We start from the raw sequence: 14,225 nt of genomic DNA, 5'->3' as shown, positions 1-14,225 counted from the left end.
AAACATGGTATTAATGCCTTATGGCTACAGACCCTTTAAAAAAACTATAAAATCCCAACCAAAGTACACATTAAAAGTATAAGATTAATAATATTAAAATAAACAGCATTGATTTAATGTTGTTTGGATGAAACAAAATGACAAGGGTTTGTTCTAAAAGTAGCAAAATGCACTTGGATATTTTGTATTTCACTTGTTATCTGTATGATTTTCTTTAGTTTGAATACAGTAGACACTCATTTGAGTGATCCTTCATTATCTTGGTTATGATTTTTTCTTTTAAACTACATATTTGTCCCCAATCATCAATCCATGATTCATTAATGAGTGAATCAATCAAAAACTCTCCCTAAAATAAAATGCCAAAGTACAAGTTTACTTTAATGAAGATGTTTTTATTGAATATTTATGATCATATTTAGTGCTAGTGAATTGAAATACTGTGTGCGATGTGTCTCCTTTCAAACGTGAACGTGTTAATAACTCAGAATGTGTTAGGCCTGTCTACGCTACTAAAGAGCTGTGTGGTGACTCGGCTCTCCTACCACCTTTCCTTAGTGCTGCAAATGACCAGATATCATTGAGCTGCTCTTGCAGTCAGGCTTTCATTTGTTGCTACACAATGTCAAACCAGACGCAAATGGTGACCTTTCATACTTATGAAGTTGAGTATGCAGATAATCCTGCATTATAATTTTTTAGCTTGTCATTCAAGTGAAAATTTCAATTTTGTAAAACAATTGGACCCCTGCAAACAACAATAATGGTTTGAAACACTGGCTGGGTATGTGGTTGTGCTATGTAGAGAGGCATGGTATAGAGGAAACAGCACTGGATCAAATGTCTGAATTCTCCCATGGTCTGATCCCAGTGCACCTGTCAGGAAGGCAAGACATCCCAATAATGGTCAGGAGTGCTAGCTCTAGAACCAGACTGCCTGAGTTTATATCCTACCTGTGTTTCTCCCTCTCAGGAAGGACTTGATGTCCAGCTGCTAGACATGCAGTCAGAAGGCAGCATCCCCTTGTCGGTGCGCTCAGGGTCTGTCTCAGCTACAGAGAGCTGCTTCCCCTGAGGTTACGGCTTCCCCTGGCAGCCTGTGTCCTATGCCAGAGATGACGGGTGGGCTGTTGCAGCTCTACGCAGGACACTCCGATGAGCGATGTTTGCTCCAGAGCTCCTGGCCAGGTTGGTTGAGGCTGTGTCAGGCATGCAGCATAGGCTAACTTTTTCCTGTGCCCAATACTGTTTCCAATATCTTCCTTTCATATGTGCTGATCCCTCATAAATATCTTGCACCTCAAACACTGTCTCAGCAAATGATTCTGCAAGACCCCGCCTGCAATACCACTCCACAACTTTTTAGTTGTTTGAATTTCACTAAGTTAACCAACCTCTCTGTGCCTCAGCTTCCTAATCTATAAAATGGAAATATTAATATCATGTTTCATTTAATGTGAGACACCTTTGATTGTTTCATAGGGTGTTAAGAAAGAAAAAACCAACATGAAGAGGGCTGTAAGAGAAGACCTTCACACAAAGCTGATACAAGGGTAAAGAAGAAATAAACCCACCCTACAGAAAAGGATAATAGGAAAGCTCTTGTGCCCCAATCTTTTTTGAATATGAAAAGACATTTTATAATTGCTGTTTTACGATAAAACATATTAGTGAATATACCAGATTGAATTTTCATAAATGGCTAATGAAGCAAAGGATAACATTTCTCTTTGATTCCCAAGAACCTCAAAATCATCTGTCTTATGGAGGATTCAGTTTCTTATGACTCTGTGTTATTGTCCATGTGGCTACCAACGATGCTTAGTGGTAAAGAATATTCTGCTAAGTTGGTTTAACATGAGTCCTTGTTCAAGGTGTTCATGTTCTTCCAATCTGCTTCTCAGCACCTGGTTCTGTGTTTCTTCATTATTATGCACAGGATCTGGCCAAGGGATAGTTTGCTGTGTTCATATGCAATGTCCACAAAAAGGGGATAGCAAACTATCGTCCCGCCAGTGGATGTCAAAGAAAGCTCTACTTTGCATTTATAGTCATCTGGGAGAGAAGAAAACATGGATTTATGACAAACACAGTATACAGCTCTGTTTGGGCTTGGAAATAAACATTTCAAGATAGTTTTATTTGATATCATTCATTTTACTGCTGCTACTGCCCCAATAAATCAGGATGCTTATCAGGTAAAGGGAAAAAAGAGATTTTGAAGAGAAACTGCTTTTAAAATCTGTTTCTAGGCCCTTATTTTCATCCCTTGACAGCGCCTCATGGTGAGCCCACTATCTTGTCTCAGTCTGGGTCCTACCTGTGTCTCAGTCTTGACACTAAGTAGGGGGAGGAAAAATTTTCCCTGAGAATTTGCATAAGTTGGTAGTCATCATGGAAATCTGAAGTCTGAATTCACATTACCCATGTGGGACAAAGAGCTTTAAGCAGATAATTTAACTTACAATGGACTTGAGTTGATCATGCCTCCATTTGACTGGCTGAAGCAAAGGCACAAGCTCTGAAGATACTAAACTTCAATCCAGACTGACAGCAACTGTGCTATGCCAGCAGTCAAAAGATGCATCCTGATTTCAGAAAGGTCAAAATGTGAAAAAGTGTTGAAAATTCAACAAGATAATAACTCATGTAAATGGCTTAGAACAGTGCCTAGAAAGTAATAAGCCATTCTCCTCCTCCTCCTCCTCCTCTTCCTCCTCCTCCTCCTCCTCCTCATCATCATCTCTTTCTGGCTTTATTTCAAACAACCACAAACTTTCACCATGCATTAACAATGAGACCTACTCAGCTATCACCAAACACTCCTTGCTCCTTTCATTTCTTTATTTTGTGCAGTATCAAATAAGAAAATACTTTGCTGAATGTAATAAAAATTATTATTATTGTCATTATAATTACGCTAGACCCAAGAGCACATACTCTCTCAAGACGTTTTCCTCTCTGTAAAATCAAAGAGATGAACTAGATAATATTTTTACCTTTTTTCATGGAAAATATCAAGCCTACAGAAATGTCTCTAGAATAATCAGTAAGCTAAAACACTTATTAACTCATGGCCAATGTATTTCCTCACACCCTGGACCATTTCCAGACAGTATGTCATTTTAGACCATTTAAGTATTACATACGTTTTCTAACTCTAAAAGTTTGTAATAAATCCAGAAATTCAAGGAATCCCACCTTATGTCTTGGCTACTAACAGTCATTTTTCTTTGCCCAGCTGAGTGAAATGAGCCTCATTTCTTCTCTACTGCTTAGATAATCCTTGTACATTGACTTTCACATCCAAACTAGGTGGAAGAAGAGAGACTAGATTTACCTTCCCAACTGAATAACAACAACAACAAAGACAAAGTACATGAAACACTCATTTTCAAGACATTGAACTTTAGATAATGAAGGACTGCGATCCCCAAAAAATGGAAAACAAACAAGGTGAGCCCTGTGACTGCTCCCACATGGCACAGGGAAGGGGAAGCTGGGCAGATTCCCTAAATTGAGGAGATAAACCTGAATACCCAAGGAGACCATGGTGGCTAAATTTCATAGGACAGAGCAATGGAGATTAGAGAGACCCCAGGAGATTTGCACAGGCTTCCTCTTGAGCATTCAGCTGAGTATTTATCAGTGCATACATGGGAGAAAACCACCTGGGGCTGGGAGGATGGGGTGGAAATCACCTGAAATGATTAGAGGAAACAGTAACTGTTGCTCACACAGGGTCAGAAATGGTGCCTATTCCCGCCGGCCAGACTGGCAAACCTCATAATTCACTGGGTAGAGTAGTCAGAAGAGTTTTGTCTTAGTAGTGGGAAATTATTAGCTCTATTAAAAATGCTTCTGGTCCTGCCTAAAAAGTCTTAAAAGTAAGATCCAAAAGGTCAGGTTATTTAACAAAGTTCAAGAATACTTACGGGAATACAAAAATATCCAGCACCCAACAAGGTACAATACACAATCTATGGCATTCAGTTGAAAATTGCCAGGCATGTAAAAGAACAGGAAAATTCAATCCATAATGAGGAGAAAAATTAATCAAAACCAACCCAGAACTGACAAAAATGTTAGATTATCAGGCAAGGATACAAAAACAGTTATTATAACTGTGTTCTATATATTTAAAAGTTAAGTTGAGACGTAGAAAAAAAGGACCCATATGAACTTCTACAGATAAAAGATACAATGTCTGAGATTAAAAACACCCTAGTGGAATTAACAGCAGATTAAACATGGCAGAAGAAAAGACTAATGAACTTGAATACAGCAATAAACTACTCAGAATGAAACACAGAGAGAAAAAATTTTTAAAAAATTAACAGTATTGATGAATTTTGGTAAAACTTTGAACATACACACACACAAAGAAAGGGAAGGACAGAAAAAGATATTTGAAGATATAATGGCCACAATTTTTTCCAATTTGATGAAACCCATAAACCCACAGATCCAAGGAGCTCAATGACCCCAAGCACAAGAAACACAAAGAAACATATACCAAGGCACGTCGTAACCAAATTGCTCAAAACCAATGGTAAAGAGAACAACTTAAAAGCAACCAGAGGAAAAAAAGACACATTATGTAGAGAGGAAAAAAGGTAGCTATGACAGCAGATTTTACATCAGAAATACTACATCTAAGAAATAGTGGGGTATGAAAAGATAAAATACTAAAGGAACAAAACTGTTAACCTATCATTCCATACACAATGAATATATCTTTCACAAATGAAGGTGAAATAAATACATTCTTAGACATACAAAAAATGAAATAATTCATTACCATCAGACTCACACTCTAGATGGGTTGAACAAAGTCATTCAGGCGAAAAGAAAATTGTATCAGATAGAAATATAAATCTATACACAGACACACACACAAAACGAAGAACACTAGAACTGGTAACTACATGGATAAATATACAAGATTTTTTCCCATTACTAAACACCTTTTAACTGAACAAAAATAACATAATGTGAGGTTTATAAAATATGACAACAATAGCACAAAGTCAGAGATGGTAGAAATAGAAATGTACTATTATAAAGTTCTTATACATATGAGAAGTGGTATTATATCCCCCAAAGGGTAGACTGTGATAAATTAAAGAGGTATACTATAAACCCAAAGGGGCCACTAAAATGACAAAGCAGTAAGTTATAAAATAACTTGCCAACAAAGAGAAAGAAAAGATGGAATCAGTAAAATACTCAATTGATCCAAAAGAAAGCAGAAAAAGAGTGAAAAAGGAACAAAGAACAGATGAAACAAATAGAAAACAAACAGATATTAGCTTTCTGACTAACATATAAATCATCACATTAAGCATAAGTAGTCTAATCACCCCAACTAAAAGGCAGAGATGGTCAGAGTGGACAAAAAAGAAAAATGCAACTATATACTGCTGTCAAGAAAGGTATTTGTTAAACATAAAGACACAAATAGATTAAAAGCAAAAGGATGGGAAAAGACACAGCATCATAACACCAACTGAAAGAAAGGTAGAGTGGCTATATTAATATCAGACAAAGTACATTGGAAAACAGAAATATTACTAGAGATAAAGAAGGTCATTTCATAACGATAAAAAAGTAAATTAATCAGGAAGAGAGAACAATCCTAAAAATTTATGTACCTAATAATAGCTTCAAAATACATGAATTAATAAAATTCTGGTCTATTTAAATAATTTTAAGTTTTTATGTGCATTAATTATAATTGGTATTTTGTCTTTTAATTTTCTTAGTTGACAGACTTTAAGGAGACCAATTTTTGACTTACAAGAAAAATCAAGCAAAAAGTACAGAGAGTTCCTATGTACCTCTTCGTTCTCTCCTCCCCAGTTTCCCCTATGATTAACATTTTGCACTAATGTGGTACATTTGTTGCAGTTGATGAGCCTATATTGATACATTCTTATTAACTAAAACCCACAATTTACATTAGGGTCCACTCTTCATGTTGTACATTCTATTGGGTTTTTGTATGTGCGTGATTTTTCTCTAATTGGGTTTTGACAAATGTATTAATGACTAGTATAGTATAGAAATGTGTAATCTGCTAGTACAGTATCACACAGAATAGTTTCACTGCCCTAAAACATTCCCTGTGCTCTACCTACTCACCCCTACATCCTTCCCCTGTGAATTCCTGGCAACCACTGGTCTTTTTATTATCTCCCTTGTTGTGCCTTTTCTGGACTGTCACGTAGTTGGAATCATACAGAGCATGGCCTTTTCAGACTGGCATCTTTCATTTAACAACATGCATTTAAGATTCTTCCATATCTTTTTGTGACTTGGTAGCTGATTTCTTTTTTTATTGTATAGTATTACATTGTACAGATGTTCCACAGTTTATCCGTTCCCCTATTAAAGGACATCTTGGTTGCTTCCAAGTTTTAGCAACTAGGAGTAAAGTTGCTAAAAATGTTTGTGTGCGGTATTTTGTGTGTATGTAAGTTTTCTGCTCATTTGTATAAATAACATGGAATGTGATTGCTGGATAATATGGTTGCTAAGAGTATATTTAGTTTTGTAAGAAACTGACAAACTGTTTTCCAAGGTGGCTGTACCGTTTTGCATTCCCACCAGCGATGAATGAGAGTTCCTGTTGCTCCACAATCTTGTCAGCATTTAGCATTGTCAGTATTTTGGATTTTAGTTATTCTAATATATGTATAGTAGTTTCTCATTATTATTTTGATGGCCTTCGTATTTTAATAGATAATTTTTAGTGTATTATTTGATACTTTGGGTCTTCACGTTAATTTACATTTTTGATCAAAGTAAATTTTGAATATCATTACTATTCATTTTTAATCCTTTAGACCATTATTGTCAATAGAACAAAATTATGTGCAATCTTATTACAGCAACAATATTTTGCTGAATTAAGGCAAGAAAAACAGGTTATATGGAATAAACATGCCATAATGTATGAATCTTTTATATTTCCTTATTCATCAAAACATTGATGGTCCACCAACATTCAAAACATGCTCTTTAATAATTAAATTAAGTCTTTATTATATCTTGCCAACTTTTAATCACACATTTTCATCAATTTGAGGTCATATTTGCCAAGGTAGAATGAAGAACATATTTAACAGTTTCTTAGCTTCATTTGTAATTTTGTGATATCCATATGTGTGGAATGTTGGCCTCTTTCTGGACTCTTGCCTTCAGATAGGCCTGTTTGGGGGGTGGGGGTCACAGTTTTTGAGGATCATTAAGAGGATATAGATATTATCAGTAGAAACTTGCACAAACATAGATAAAGGCAAAATTTTGTGTATGTTTCAGGGATTCACAGACTCCTTAAAATTCATGCTTGGACCCTGGGGATCCATTCACTGTAGATCAACAGCCCCTGCTCCAAGTTTCCTACGTGTTCTTGCCATTTTCATTTCCCTAAAGCACAGCCCTGAGATTGTCATCCTCCCACCTCTTCCTTCAATTCCTGCAGTGCCTTCCATTTCTTTATCCAATAGTTTCTGCAGCCTGCCATCTAAAGGATTCAGCAATCTTGACTCAACACACCTGATCAGACTTCTCTCCCTGTGTTGCCTTCATGCAGCCCAAGACTAAGCCACTGCCAATTTGGGCAACTTGCTCTTCTCTGGATGTGTCTCTAGGCTTTCTAGTTTTTCTGACTTCATTCATACATTTTTTTCCACCTGAAATTCCCTAATCTTTATGCTTATGGAAATTCTACCATTATTCAAGGCTCCTTGATGCAAACTTTTCTCCCTATCCCCACATACTGTTCTTTTTCTTACCTCTTAGAACACCTGTTTTTATATTCATTCTTTCACTCTTCCTTCCTTCTTTCTCTCTTTCCTTTTTTCCTTCCACCTCCTTCTCCTCCTTCCTTCTTTCCCTCACGCATTCATTCAATTATTTAGCTACTCAATAAACTTTGCTGAGTGTGTACAGTACTGAACACTTTACTGGGACAGATGATTCCTGCTCTGCAAGAAGGTCAAAGATGAATGGGAGCCATCCCAGTGGGCCCTGAAGAAGGCCAGGGCTGGAGGGCAGTAGTTGGGTCCTACTGCCTGGGCCCAGAGCCTGGCTCTGCCAATGCTAGCTGGGTGACCTGGGCCAAGTTACCTCACCTCCCTCTGCCTGTTTCTTTATCTGTAAAATTAAGATAATAAAGGGACGCATCTCACAGTGTCTATATGAGGATTAAGTGAGTTTACTAGGTAAAGATCTGAGAATAGCACTTGGCAGGTAGTAAGAACCCAATAATATTTAATACTATTGTTACTACCATTGTGAATGAGAGAAAGTGGCAAGTGAGAGTAGATGTTCCTGAAAATACATGTTGGAAGAAACCTTGCACTCTACCCTGTGTTCTCCAATGATTGTTAAAGAACATTAAACAAACATAAATTTTGGGCAGGACTCCTCTTTTGAGCTGAACTAGGAGCTTGTTATGCACGTTTCAGGTACCTTTGATGACTTCCGTCCCTACAGCCAATTTATTGTCTGTCTCATGATCTGAAGAGTGGCTTTTATTTATTTTATTTATTTTTTTTTTTTTGAGACAGAGTCTCACTTTGTTGCCCAGACTAGAGTGAGTGCCGTGGCGTCAGCCTAGCTCACAGCAACCTCAGACTCCTGGGCTCAAGTGATCCTCCTGCCTCAGCCTCCCGAGTAGCTGGGACTACAGGCATGCGCCACTATGCCCGGCCAATTTTTCTACATATATATTTTTAGTTGTCCATATAATTTCTTTCTATTTTTAGTAGAGACGGGGTCTCACTCTTGCTCAGGCTGGTCTCGAACTCCTGACCTTGAGCGATCCACCCGCCTCGGCCTCCCAGAGTGCTAGGATTACAGGCGTGAGCCACCGCGCCCGGCCCAAGAGTGGCTTTTAGAGTTCATTATTCCCACATGAGTTTTGTTCCTATCGTCAGTTTTTGTTTGTTGGGTTTTTTTTTTTTTTTTTTTGGCACTTTAGAGTTAAGTTTGCAAAAATGTTTTAAAAATTAAAAAGGCTAGTCTGTAAGCCTGTATTAAGACATGCCCCCATTAGCAAGGCAGGCCGTTCATAGGAGTGAAGTTAGAAGACTGAATTTTAGGACTACCAGGTCGTAGAAACTGTGTATTGGCTCCGCAGTCACCTAGCAGGTCAATGGCCTTTTAAGATATTATGAAGTATTACACTGAAGTAGGGAGAGGTTGGAAGCAGATGATCTGCTTTCAATTCATGGGTTGTACCTTTCTAAGCTGGAGAGAGTGGACAAGTCATTTGAACTTTCTGGGCCTCAATTTCATTATGGGGATAATGCCTCTGCTCAGGTTTAAATGAGAGTGTACATGAAAGTGCTTGAAGATGGAGAGAAGAAAAGAAGGAGAAAAGGAAGGAGGGAAGGAAGGAAGGGTGAGACCCAAATATATTTCAAAGAAATAGCCAGAGATTTATGCTTGACTTTTTTTGCAGGGGGGAGGATGCAGTGGACAAAATCTTGCTCTGTCGACCTGGGTAGAGTGCCACGGTAACATCATAGTTCACTGCAACCTCAAACTCCTGGGCTCAAGTGATCTTCCTGCCTCAACCTCCCAAGTGGCTGGGACTACAGACACGTGCTACCACGCCTGGCTAATTTTTTCAATTTTTAGCAGAGACCAGGTCTTGCTCTTGCTCGGGGTGCTCTGGAACTCCTGAGCTCAAGCAATCCTCCTACCTCGGCTCCCCACAGTGCTAGGATTACAGATGTGAGCCACCGCACCTGGCCTATGTTTGACTTTTTAAACTTACACTTCAGGGCAAGACTGTTCTTGGAGAGAGTTTTATTATTATGTTGACTTTTGAGTTTAAATCCACCAGCTTTTTGAACTAAGTGCATTTAATGTTGAGCTGTTTGCTTTTTTATTAATACATTATTACTTGTATGACATATTAACCCATTATATACTTTCACCTTTAGAGTATTTGAATTGCATCTTCAGTGCCTGACCATGAGTTATTGTGACTCAGAGCACTTGAAAAAGTTGACAAGTTGACTAACATGAAGAAAATTTATAAGCAACAGAGTGAGAACATGGCAGATTTCCATATATCACTTTTGTTGAAAGTTGAGTCACTCTTTGCCATGAAAATAATTTATAGGGCAATGTTCCATTTGAGAAAAAAAAAAGAAAATTAATGATATCTGTCAAGATGATGATGAATATGTTTCAACATCAGTGGAAAAGAGCAAGTTTCACAGAAAATGTAAACTCTACACCAGATTATTTATCATCATAACTATTTCGGGTTCTTTTGGTAAAACAGCAAGAAGTCTGGCTGAATTAGATATCACTTCTCTGTCCTCTCTGATCTATTTTCAGCCATTGCATCTGCTGCTCTGAGCCCCAGGAGGCTTTGGCAGGAGACCAGAGGGCAGGATGAGTCTAGGTCGGGGCATTTCTCCTCTACTCCTTCCAAGTTCTGGCACTAGCAGCATCCCTGGACACTGCAGCTCCTTTTAGCACCACCCTGCACCGGGCTCTGGGAGGGAAAGGCGTTCTGCTGTTGCTTCTTCAGAATGCTCAGTTTTCTTCCTGATTCTCTTCACTCTGCCCTTACCTGTGTGCACTTAATAGATTTTCATCAGAATCTCACCTGGGAAGGGTTTGTTTCCTGCTGGGACCCAGCCAAACATATACTTCATTAAGTATCATTTACGAAACTCTTCTGGGACCTTACAATAAACGAGATCTAAGTGTACCAGACATGCATGCTGCCTTTCTCCAGACGGTTTTCAGACATCTTTATCACCATGTTCACTTTATTAAAATTTTGCTAAAATAAACTGAAATAGCATGTATAGGAGCCGGGGCTCGGTTCCATTTCCCAGAATTCCCTTTACTGTATGTTTCTGAGGAGGGGGTCGCAGGAGAGATTCTTGTGTGAAATTAGGAGGAAATGAAGCAGCAGGCATTTCTGTAGCTCACGCATGTTGTCGTTTGTTGTCTGAATGACCTTGTTGATGTGAGCCCGCGGCTGGGTCTTCAACTGTTCCGCTTTCGCGGGGTCCTCCTTCACCTTTCTCGACTGCTGGGTCAGGAGCATGTTTAGCTCCATCACAAGGGGTGTGAGACTCTGCCGGACACCCACACCGCCAGGAGCAGAGGCACTGGGGACGGACACGGTTTCAGTGGCCCTGTGAGCTCCAGCTCATTCTGTTCTCCGGCCTTTACACCATCTACCTTCCCCGTCTGCCTGTCCTCTGGATTCCTGTGGCACCAGCAGCCACAAGGATGTCAGCATTAGAGTTGACATAACCAGCTCCCCAACACTGTAAGGTCAAGTTCCTCTGTGTGTGTGTGTATAGACAGATATGAAATAAAATATTAATTGTTCCTTTTGTACCTTTACTTTCGGCAGTTCAAAGATGCTGTTCCATTGTATTCTGTCTTGCATTTGACATTCTTAACCTTATTACTTCATATTTAATGGAGGACCTTTTTTGTTTTAAGACCTTTAAAATTTTTTTTCTATATCACTAACTTTCAGTGGGTTAATTATGACATGTCTTGTCTTTTTTTTTTTTTTAGAGACGGAATCTCACTCTGTCACCCAGGCTGGAGTGTAGCAGCATGATCATAGCTCACAGCAGGCTCGAAATCCCAGGCTCAAGTGATCCTTCTGCCTCTCCTTCTCAAGTAGCTGGGACTATAGGCGCACACCACCATGTCTAGTTAATTTTGCTTTTTTGTTTTTGTGTATTCTTTGGGACACAGCTAGGCAAGGACTTCTTAGACATGTCACCAAAAGCATGATCCATAAAAGAGAAAAATTAATAAATTATCAACATTTTAAACTTTTGTGCTATGAAAGAGTTGGTAAAGAGGAATGAAAAGACAAGATCCAGACCGGGATAAAACATTTGCAAACCATATATCTGACAAAGACCTTATATCTAGAAAATATAGAGGATTCTCACAACTCAATATTAAACAACTCAGTTATAAAACAGGCAAAAGACATGAACAAATATTTCACCAAAAGAAAATAGTGGTGGCATATAAGCACATGAAGAGATGTTCGACATTGTTAGCCATTAAGGAAATACAAATTAAAACCATAATGAGATATCATTATGTGCCTATTAAAACAACTAAAATTAAAAATAGTGTTAGTACAAAAGGCCACATATTAGGATTCCATTTATATGAAATGTCCAGAATAGACGAGTCTATAGAGGCAGAAATTCCACTGGTGGCTGCTAGGGGCTGGAGGGAGGGGCAGGGGATGGGGGAATGACTGTTAATAGATACGGGTTTCTGTCAGGGATGATTAAAATGTTCTGGAATTAGTGGCCATGGCTGCACAATTTTGTAAATATACTAAAAACCACTGGATTGTACACTTTAAAAGGATGAACTTTCTGGTGTGTGAATTATATCACAATTAAAAAAGAAAAAGTAGTGATGATACTGAATGCTGGCAAGGATACCGAGAACCAAATCTCTCATGCATTGCTGGTGGGAATGTGAAACAGTATAGCTACTCTGGAAAATAATTTGGCAATTTCTTATAAAACAAAACATGTACTTACCATCTCATCCAGCATTTGAACTCTTAGGAATTTATTCCAGTGAAATGAAAACTTACATTCACACAAAAATCTATACATGAATGTTCATAGCAATTTTATTGATAATAGCAACATACTGCAAACAGCCCAGATGTCCTTCAATAGGGGAATGGGTGAACAAACTGGTACATTCATACAGTAGAATGCTACTCAATAATACAAAGAAATGGACTATTGCTACATGCAACAGCCCGGTTGGACCTCAAAGGCACACTCAGTGGAAAATGTTACTTGCAGGTTACATACAGAAATGACTCCATTTATAAAACATTCTCGAAATGACAAATGGTAAAGATGGAGACACATGAGTGGCTGCCAGGGCACAGGGAAGGGGGGTGTGGAGGAAGGTGAGGACTACATGCAAATACAAAGAGGTAGGTAATGGAATCATTCTGCTTCTTGATTGTGGTCGTGGTTACATGAATCTGCATATGGAGTAGAATTGCATAGAACTGTGCACACGCATAATAGTGAATGAAAAATTTTAAATGGTGAAAAATTGAAGAACTGCAGTTTAGTTAACAGTAATTTACCAATATTAATTTCCTGGTTTTGATACTGTACAGTTATATAAGATATCACCACTGGGAGGAAAGGGTACATAGAACTAAGCTATTTGTACAATTTCCTATGAGCCTATAATTATTTCAAAATAAAAAGCTAAAAAAAAAAACACAATTAAGGTCATAGCCTCAGAAATAATTACTAAATTGAGTTTATAAAGTCCAAATAGACACACATGTATATGAAATTAGTTTAAGATAAATGATTAATAATGATATTTCAAACCAGAGCAGGAAATAGGTACTATAATTCTCTCAGTAAGTGATATTAGAACAATGGGGTAATCTATGAAAAAATAAAATAAAACTGTGTTAATTTTCATTTCCTTCACCAAAATACATTGTAGAATGTATTAATAAATTTCAAAGTGGTTACTCAATAAATATTTGTTGAATCATGGATCAGTGCTTTCAATAAGTACCAGGCATATAGTTTATTTGTTGTCGTTGAGGAATTGTGGACCAAACTGCCTAGTGCATAGTAAGTGCTCCATGATAGCCTTGGAGTGTCTTGTCTGTTAAGGAGTTTCAACAGAAAAGACACCATCAGATTTATGTATGCGTTTGAAAAAGCATTAACAGGCTGGGCATGGTGGCTCATGCCTGTAATCCCAGCACTTTGGGAGGCCGAGGCAGGAGGATCACTTGAGGCCAGGAGTTCAAGACCAGCCTGGGCAACCTAGCAAGACCCTGCCTCTACAAAAAAATTAAAAAATTAGCCAGGTGTGGTGGCATGCACCTGCAGTCCCAGCTATTCAGAAAGCTGAGGCAGGAGGAATGTGTGAGCCCAGATTTCTAGGTTATAGTGAGCTATGATCATGCCACACATGCCAGCCTGGGTGACAGGGTGAAACACTGTCTTAAAACAAAAATAAAATAAAATAAAATATTAAAGAGCATTAACAGCATGAACAAATAAATGAATGAGTGGACAAATTTCATGGGGAAAAAACTTGACATGAATGTTGAAGATGGCTTATTTCACAGAATTAGGTACGTCTTGAAGATGTGGTTTTTCTCATCAGAAGGAATAATAAGAGAAAAAATG

General features: G+C 38.2%; 1 pseudogene; it reads right to left on the bottom strand.

Moving 5' to 3' along the window:
* Nucleotides 1-1,752: 1,752 nt before the first annotated feature.
* On the bottom strand, nucleotides 1,753-11,086 carry LOC138396000 (large ribosomal subunit protein mL42 pseudogene; annotated as a pseudogene).
* Nucleotides 11,087-14,225: the final 3,139 nt, after the last annotated feature.

The sequence above is a fragment of the Eulemur rufifrons genome, chromosome 15 (assembly GCF_041146395.1).
Source record: "Eulemur rufifrons isolate Redbay chromosome 15, OSU_ERuf_1, whole genome shotgun sequence".
NCBI classification, from domain to species: domain Eukaryota; kingdom Metazoa; phylum Chordata; class Mammalia; order Primates; family Lemuridae; genus Eulemur; species Eulemur rufifrons.
The sequence above is the reverse complement of the archived record's forward strand: the minus strand, read 5'-3'. Positions and strand labels throughout refer to the sequence as shown.